At 40.8% G+C, this 9,366-nt stretch overlaps 1 pseudogene; it reads right to left on the reverse strand.

Moving 5' to 3' along the window:
- Nucleotides 1–7,880: 7,880 nt before the first annotated feature.
- On the reverse strand, nucleotides 7,881–7,979 carry LOC126933247 (uncharacterized; annotated as a pseudogene).
- Nucleotides 7,980–9,366: the final 1,387 nt, after the last annotated feature.

Below are 9,366 nucleotides of genomic sequence, written 5' to 3' on the forward strand. Positions count from 1 at the left end.
CACAGCCTTTTGGACAACCTGACCTTTGACCCTGTTTAGGAACTATCTTCTCCTGCCTCCCTCTGGCTATGCTTAATTCCTAGCCCTATCTACAGTTGGACACATCCCTGCAGCACTCTCTCCAGCTCTCCTTGCCGCCCGTCCCACAACCACTTCCTTCCTCGAGTCTTTGCTGTCAGCTTACTCACAATCGGTCCCCTTAGAAGAGTCTAAGGTCTCAGTAAAGCTGAGAAGATTGAGATCTGACCAGGCAGAGCGGAGTCTCTCATTTTGCTTTTTCTGTACACTCCCCTTTATCTTTTTTTCCACTGAGAAGCTCATTAAGATCAACACTTTTACCTGTGCCCTTGATTTCATGCAGCCCCATTCCCTTTTGGAGTTCTTGAATTCAACTGTGTTCAAAAGACAAGTCCTCAAACACACCTGGGGTTCCCTTGTGACACCACACACATGCTCAGACACACTTCCTTACAGTGCTCCTCCTTTAGCTTCCTGAACTCTCCAGCCTTGTTTGGGAGGGGGAACCTGGACTGGTTTAAACAAGAGCCAGCCTCAGGGATGAACCACAGGCTGGCAGAGAAGCCTTCACTGAAGATAAGCAGAGGTGGCATTGCTGGGGATTCAGGAGAGTCTCAGGACTGCTGAGGCCCAAATGCCAGAAGAGTTAGGAGCACCGGGCTCCAGAGATCCCAGGGACAGAAGGAAGAGAACCAGTGAGCCGAAACCCATTGCCAACAAAACAGTATTTATCAAGGTGGGAAGGTACGCTATTTCCCTGAGAGACTGCTTAAGCAGACAGGTAACATTTCAGGTTTGTTTTTAAGAGCCTCAGAAATGAGTGAGTCAGTGAGCATAGATACTAGTTAGCATGCTATTTTGATTTTTCCTTTGATGATCAAATTTGTTGAATGCATTGACTCTGCCTTTCACTTCTTCTCTGTAATGCCCGCTCTCTTAGCCCCCTGTGGAGGGGCAGTTCTCCTCGGTTTGTTAAAATTAGAGTTGGTTGATACATCCCTGTATGAGTTTGCTATGGCTGCTACCAGAAACTACCACAGACTAGGTAGCTAACACAGTGGAAATGTATTTCTCACAGTTCTGGAAGCTGGAAATCCAAGATCAAGATGTGGGCCAGTTTGGTTTCCTCGGGGGCCCCTGTTTTTGGCTTGCAGATAGATCCGTGCCTTCTCACTGTATCCTCACAGGGTCTGCTCTCAGGCCAGGTCTGTCCTATGCCTAGGTCTGCTTTGACTTACATTGTGTTGGAACATTTTCATTAGTGGCCAAGATTAAAAATCAGATCTTGATATTTTGCATGAATGTCTCAATTTCTGGCTTTTCTTCAAATGCTGCAAGACCTGGTGTCAACCCTGTGTGTCTGTTTGCAGCTGGAAGCTTTCCATTTGATGCCATTCAGATACTCCCATCAAATCCATTATCACAAATCACTGCAGGTCAGTTCAATTGTCTCACTTTTTATGTTAGTAGAATATTCTCTATATTTTCGTAGGCTCAAGTGTTGGACATGTTGCTGTGACCTCCATCTGTAATGTCTCCCTCCCCCTGTCTTCTCCACCTGCCCAAAGTGTCTTGCCTCTCTGTTATTTTACTCTGGTTTAGGTCTTCACACTATGTCATTCCTGGCTTCTTGCAAAAGCTCCTTAGCTCATCTCTCCTCTTCCAGATTCTACACACTATCTTCAAATGGTTTTCAACATGTTACTTTCCTGTTTACTCTGTTGCCTAGATGTTTAGCCTTTTATGTCCCTGCTTGTCATTTTAGTTTTCTCTCCTTCTTTTCTGGTCAGTGACTGGCACACTTGTAGGTGTTCATTCACTTCTTGTTGATAACGGATTGCTTTGTTCAGATCCCCTGAGCATGTCCCTGGGCTTGCTTTGCCTTATGTCATCTACACCCTCCCACCCGTAGCCACCCAAATTCTCCCCATAGTTCCAGATCAAGACCAAATCATCCATGAGCAAAACGTTTGCCTCAAAAAGATTCTTTTTCCTCTGAAATCCTCAAGCCCTTAGCAGTTGGAGTAAACACTTGTTATTTACTCTTTCATATTATTGATTTTCTTATAATGTTACATAATTTAGTAATCCAGAACACAAGTTCTTTGAAGGTAGAAGCTATATTTCTACCTAATAATAAACAAGTCAGTAACTCAGAACTCAGTTGTAAGTCATGGATAGGACACTCCTGCTCAATATAGAATGTAGATTGTTGGCAATAGCTATGCTGGATGGCCAGTTCCTTAAATGACTCTGGTGCTGGAGAAGAAACATGTTAGAGAGAAAACCATGGATCTTGGAGTCAAATGGACTCAGCTTTCAATAAAAGCTCTACTACTTGGTAGTGCTGTGGCACACGGCAAGCAACTCACTTTCTATGCGCTACAGTTTCATGTGCAAAAGTGGAAATAAGAATACTTCTTTCCTAGGTTGTTCTGGATATGAAATGAATTTAAAAACACCTGGCATAGTGCCTGATACAACTGGGATGCAATAAATCTAAGTTTTCCTTGTTTTTCTTTTGCTAGGTAGCATCATGACCCCTCAAAGATGCCTATGTCCTCATCTCTGAAAGCTTTGAATATGTTGGCTCTGAATTACATGGCAAGAGAGAATTAAGGTTGCAGATGAAATCAAGGTTGTGAATGGCCTGTCTTTGAAATGGAGATGTTATTCTAGATTGTTCGGGTGGGCCCAATGTCTTTAAAAAGTAGGAGAGAGAGGCAGAAGAAGAGTCAAAGTCAGAGAAGGGAACGTGATGATCGAAGCAGAAGTCAGAATGATTTGATATGAGAAGGATTCAGTCTGCCATTGCTGGCTTTGAAGATGGAAGGGGGCCAGGAGATAAGGAATGCAGGCAATAAAATTCTTTGGAATGAATCCAATGAAATGGATTCTCCCCTAGAGCCTCCAGAAGGAACTCAGCCCTGCCAACACCTTCATTTTAGTCCAGTGAGACTCATTACAGAAATCTGATCTCCAGATCTGTAAGATGATAAATTTGTATTGTTTTAAGCCACTAAATTTGTGGTAATTTGTTACAGTAGCAATAGGAAACTAATGTTTTCCTTTCCTCCCCTAAGATTTTGCGCTTGAACTACCCTCCTCATGAAGAAAGTAGAAGAGTGGAGAGCTTTTAATTTACTGTGTCACTCACTTAGTAGGTGCTTGTTGAATAAAGCAATGAATGCATAGGAAAATTACTGCTTACATAGTGTGTTTCACTGTTCTGATTGGTAGAAACTTTCACCTTTTACGGAATCAGAATCAGCTGGTGATTCTTGGCTGATTGAAAGAGTAAATCCCATAATAGCTTCACTGTAATTAAAAGCTGTGTATTTGTATCATTAATATTTACTAGAACTACAAGTAAAAAGAAATCACCAGGTTTGCTGAGATCTAGTCATCTCATAAGAATTAAACTAAGTGCAGAATCAGAGAGCATGGAGACTTCTCTTACGTATGTCAGAAAATTCTAATGAAATCAACAAGTATCAGTGGAATACCAACATGCGCACAGCTTTGGACCACATACACAAGGGAATGTAAAAGTGTGTTTAAGGGCTAGGTGCGGTGGCTCATGCCTGTAATCCCAGCACTTTGGGAGGCCAGGTGGGTAAATCACTTAAGGTCAGGTGTTCAAGACCAGCCTGGCCAAAATGATAAAACCCCATCTTTATTAAAAATACAAAAACTAGCTGGGTGTGATGGTGCACGCCTGTAATCCCAGCTACTCTGGAGGCTGAGGCATGAGAATCGCTTGAACTGGGAGATGGAGGTTGCAGTGAGCTAGGATCACGCCACTGCACTCCAGCCTGGGTGATAAAGTGAAACTTTGTATCAAAAAACAAAAAAAGTGTATTTAAGTATATTTAAGGAATTGTCCCTGATTATATTGATAAGACCAAGATACAAAGTAATAGTAAAAGAGCCAGAGGGTAGATGGAAAATGCAGTATATATGCTGTTTAACAAGATGATTAATAAGAGGAGACCATCATTTTAGGGGGCCCCATTCTGGCCTCAAGAGTGTTTTAATCACTGTGAATAAGATTTCTGCTCATGGAGAGCTTGAAGTCTCTTTTGCCAACCCAACCCTACAAAGACTTTGAAGACCTTCAGACTAAACTCAGCTGTACATAGGGTTGGCCTAATTTTAGAAGGATAAGAGTTCTATATAAAAAGGTGGAATAGTTACCTCAGGAAGCTTGAGATTTAAAATGTAAGCACTTTACATTTGACCAAGAAATTTTCATTCAGGACAATAATACTGGACGTGAAAGTACCCAGGTCCCCAAAATGAAAGTCTCCAATCAACAGGAAAAAAAATCATGACTTACTTGGAGCTTTCCCTGGTACTATGACCATCCTTGCTTGAGTCTTTCCTGCTTTCAAAGAACCATTAACCTAGCTAGCATTACCTGCTGTGCTACTAAGCTGCTTTACACTCTTCCTAGGCTATGATACTTGTTCTTATAGAACGTTGAATTTTGCTAGCATTCTACCCATTGCTTGACTCACTCTCCTGCCTCTTCCTCTATCCATTCTAACTGGCCCAGAACAACTCTCCCATACTGAATCCTGCATATCTTTCTTCAGTCAAGTCTCAAAAATTGAACTCACCAGAAAAAAGAAATAAAAATAAAAAAACACCTAGAATATGACATAGGAAAGTTCACTTTACAAAATGCAAAAGAGCTATTTAACATAAATATGCAAAGTCTATTTTTATTAATGTAACTCATTAGATATTTTCCTTTGAGAAATGGTTCAATAGAGTGCTTACTGTTTCTTCCAATTAGTAATCATTAGTGTTCTGTGGCATTTCCTTGAGAAAGAATATTAAAGGACTAGAACAATGTCACCAGGGGCAGAACTTTTAAATTCAGAAGCTACGTCAAAACCAATGATTTTGGGATCAAACATTTAGTTAGTCTCATCACTGGGTACCATGATTCTTAATCTTTATGACAAGGGTTATTAATTTAGATGAGTTCCAAGAGAATCAGTTATTCTTTTGTTCTTTTGATATAGTGCAATGCAGATTTTCTGTGGTACTAAAAGCAAAATAGGCATGAAAAAAGACACCATTTGACTGAAATGTTATTTGAAAGTCAGCGATGATCTATCTTCTCAAATTCAATTCCAGAAGCCTTTTCTCAGCTTTTATTCTTACTAATATTTTATGTGCATGCCATTTTAGAGTTCACAGACTTGTAAATAAATTATTTGCTAATCCTTCTCTGTGTTCCTGTATAATGATACTCATCTTCCTATATTTGTCTGTTCTCTGAGTTCATTGAGGGCAGGAACCATTTTTTCCCCCCAGTACTTTATCAAAATTCCCAAGTCATAGCTGTGATTGACTGCTGCTGAATGAGTAAAGGATGAATTTTGTGCCTCTTACTGTTGGCCATTCCTCTCCCTCAGAAATGTTTTCCTCCCTTGGGGATATGGTTTTGCTGTGCCCCCACTCAAATCTCATCTTGAATTGTAGCTCCTATAATTCCCACATGTTGTGGGAGGGACCTGGTGGGAGGTAATTGGATCTGGGGGTGGGTCTTTCCCATGTTGTTCTTGTAATAGTGAACAGGTCTTATGAGATCTGACGGTTTTATAAAGAGGGGTCCCCTTGCACAAATTATCTCTTGACCACCACCATGTAAGATGCCCCCTACTCTTTGTTTTCTGCCGTGATTGTGAGGCCTCCCCAGCCATGTAGAACTGGGAGTCCATTAAACCTCTTCTTCTTTATAAATCGCCCAGTCTTGGGTATGTCTTTATTAGCAGCATGAGAATGGACTAAAACATTTGGGTTCTGCAAAGCACACTCCCCCGTTCTCTGGCCTTTTTGTTGACTAAGCTTCCTTTGTTGTCCTCACTAGCTTTCCTCTCCTATGACTCTAAAGTTCTATGCTCATTCCTGCTTTCTTGCTATGCTCTGTTCTTTGTTTCATTCACTAGCAATTATCTGTGTGTTAATTCTGGACCTGTAATCCACATTTTATTTCCAACCTTGACTGCTCACCTGATTTCCAGTTCTATACCTCTGAGGTGTTCTTCTGAGAACATGACATGTCAGGAACAATGTCCAAGATTTTATCATTGAATCCATGCCAGATTTCATGATGAGTAATTCTTGATTTCATTAATGCTGTTAATAGTACATGTCACCCAGTTTCAAAGCCATAAATTCATCTTTTATTTATTTTTTTCTTCCCAACTACATCTAGCCAGCTGGAAATCCTCTCAGCCCTGCTAGTTTAGTGGTTTTCACATTGGAGTGGAGGGTTTTGATCCTTCCATTTTATGTTATGTTATGTTATGTTATGTTATGTTATGTTATGTTATGTTATGTTGTTATGTTATGTTATGTTATTTTAAGATGGAGCCTCACTCTGTTGCCCAGGCTGGAGTGCAGTGGTGCGATCTCCACTCACTGCAACCTCTGCCTCCCTGGCTCAAATGATTCTCCTGCCTCAGCCTCCCAAATAGCTGGGATTACAGGCACCAACCACCATGCCTGGCTAATTTTTGTATTTTTAGTAAAGATGGGGTTTTACCATATTAGGCAGGCTGGTCTTGAACTCCTGACCTCAATGACCTACTAGCCTTGGCCTCCCAAAGAGCTATGATTACAGGCATAAGCCACCGCGACTGGCCTGATCCTTTCATTTTAAACCCACAGTTTATGAAACTGAATGTAATTACCTGATGAAGTCTTCTTGTCCATTTCCCAGAAAAGCTAATGCACAGAGAACAGCAGATGTTGCAGCAAAGAAAGAATTTAATAATCACAAGGCCAGTCAAGCAGAAAGATGGGACATGTTATGCAAATATGCCTCCCAGAGAATATGGAAACTAGGGTTTTTCAAGGATGGGTTTGGTGGGCAGCGGTCTAGGGAATGGAGGATGCTTACTGGTTGGGTCAGGGATGAAATCACAGGGGGTTGATTCTGTCCTCTTGTGCTGAGTCAGTTTGAGGGTTACAGGACTGGTTGAGTCAGTTTCTAGGTATGGATTACTGGTCTTGGTGGTGCCAGGTGGTCCATCAGAATGCAAGGTCTGAAAAATACCTCAAACGCCAGTCCTAGGTTTTACAACAGCGATGTTACCTATAGGAGCAATCTGGGAGGTGACTAATCTTGTGACCTCCAGCTACAGGACTCCTGAGTCATCATTCCAAACTTATGGCCAATTCATTAGGTTTTACAAGGGTGGCTTTTGTCCCCAAGCAGGGAAGGGGTTAGTTTTGGAAAGGAACTAGTATCATTTTTGTTTTACAGTTAAACTATAAACGAAAATCGTCCCATAGTTAGTTTGGTCTACACACAGGAATGAGCAAAGGCAGTTCACTTGTGAGGCTAGAAGCAAGATGGAGTTGGCCAGGCTAGACTTCTCTCACTGTCATAGTTTAATTTGTGAAGGTGACTTCATTTAGATCCCATTGTTCTTGTCTAATCTGTAAGGGATCAAGAACACTGGGACCAAGAACATTATGTTTGAGGGAAAAGGTACCTAGGGACACCTTTGAAATAAGATTTCTGAGCCCTTAAATAATTTTGTCAGTTTATCAATGTTGAGATATCTGAAGAGTTTTTCTCACAAATCTCTAATGAATTTCTTGAGAAACATGCAAACCATCAGTCTATTATTAGAAATCATAATGAACATTGCCAGTAGTATAATTAATGGAAAATAAAACTAGCTATAGCTAAAGAGCAAGTGGTAAACTTTGGTATTTCTAACAAATTGATGGAAAAAACAAATCTTGACACAATTTTTAGATTCTTAAAAATTTAACCTGGGTAAATTGGACTTGGTAGAATTACTGCCCACAAAAGAAAAATCACTGTAATGGTTAATTAATTATTTATTTTAAAGGATTTTATAAATCAAATTGCCATGCTAATCTCCTCTGTATTGTTCCAATTTTAGTATATGTGCTGCTCAAGGGAGCACTATAATGGCTAATTTAATGTGGCAAGTTGACTGGGTCATGAGATGGCCAGATATCTGGTTAAACATTATTTCTGCATCTCTCTATGTATGAGTTCATTTTCACACTGCTGATAAAGACATACCTGAAACTGGGAACAAAAAGAGGTTTAATTGAACTAACAGTTCCACATGACTGGGGAGACCTCAGAATCATGGTGGGAGGTGAAAGGCACTTCTTACATGGTGGCAGCAAGAGAAAATGAACAAGAAGCTAAGGCGGGAACTCCCAACAAATCCATGAGATCTCATGAGGTTTATTCACTATCATGAGAATAGTATGGGAAAGACCGGCCTCCATGATTCAATTACCTCCCCCTGGGTCCCTCCCACAATACGTGGAAATTCTGGGAGATACAATTCAAGTTGAGATTTGGGTGGGGACAGCCAAACCATATCAGTCTGTGAAGGTATTTCCAGGAGAGATTAGCATTTGAACTATGGAAAGCAGATGGCCTATGTAGGTGCACATCATCCAACCCATTGAGCGCTTGTATAGAACAAAAAGGTGGAGGACAGCTGAATTCTCTTTCTGTCTCTGTGTCTGACTGCTTGAGGTGAGACCTGGGTCTTCTCTTGCCTTTGGACTAGAACTTATACCAACCATGGGCACTCCTGGTTCTCAGGACTTTTGACTTGGACTGGAATTTATATCACCAGCTTTCCTGGGTTTTCCACCTTGCAGATTGCAGATTGTGGCCTTTCTCAACCTCCATGATAAAGTGAGCCAATTCTTTATAATGCACCTCAGTATCTCTCTATATATGTCTATCATCATTTAATCTCCTGTTGGTTCTATTTCTCTGAAGAACTTATTAATACATTCACAGTAATAGAACCTAAAAGAGTAAAAATGTGTTATTTAAAATAAAACAGGCTGAGGGGTGGCTCACACCTGTAATCCTAGAACTCTGGGAGGTGGAGATGGGCAGATCGCTTGAGGCCAGGAACTTGAGATCAGCCTGGGCAACACAGGGCGAACCCATCTCTACAAAACAAACAAAAGCAATGATTAGCTGGGCATTGTGTTGTGCACCTGTAGTTCGACTTATTTGGGAAGCAGAGTTTGAAGGATCACCTGAGCCCAGGGATGTCAAGGCTGCAGCAAACCGTGATTGTGCCACTGCACTCCAGCCTGGGCAGCAGAGCAAGACCCTGTCTCAAAAACCAAAATACAACAAACAAAAAGCTCTCAAATACACTAAAGAAATTTGATTGATAAATCAGTTATTGGTTTGTAACTATGTCCATGGAAAAAGAATTTATCTTAAGATAATTTCAGTGAGATAAGAATAAAAATGAAAAAATTAGGAACAGTTTCTTCTGTATAGAAAATTGATCAAGGAATTAA

Source organism: Macaca thibetana, chromosome 12 (assembly GCF_024542745.1).
Source record: "Macaca thibetana thibetana isolate TM-01 chromosome 12, ASM2454274v1, whole genome shotgun sequence".
NCBI classification, from domain to species: Eukaryota; Metazoa; Chordata; class Mammalia; order Primates; family Cercopithecidae; genus Macaca; species Macaca thibetana.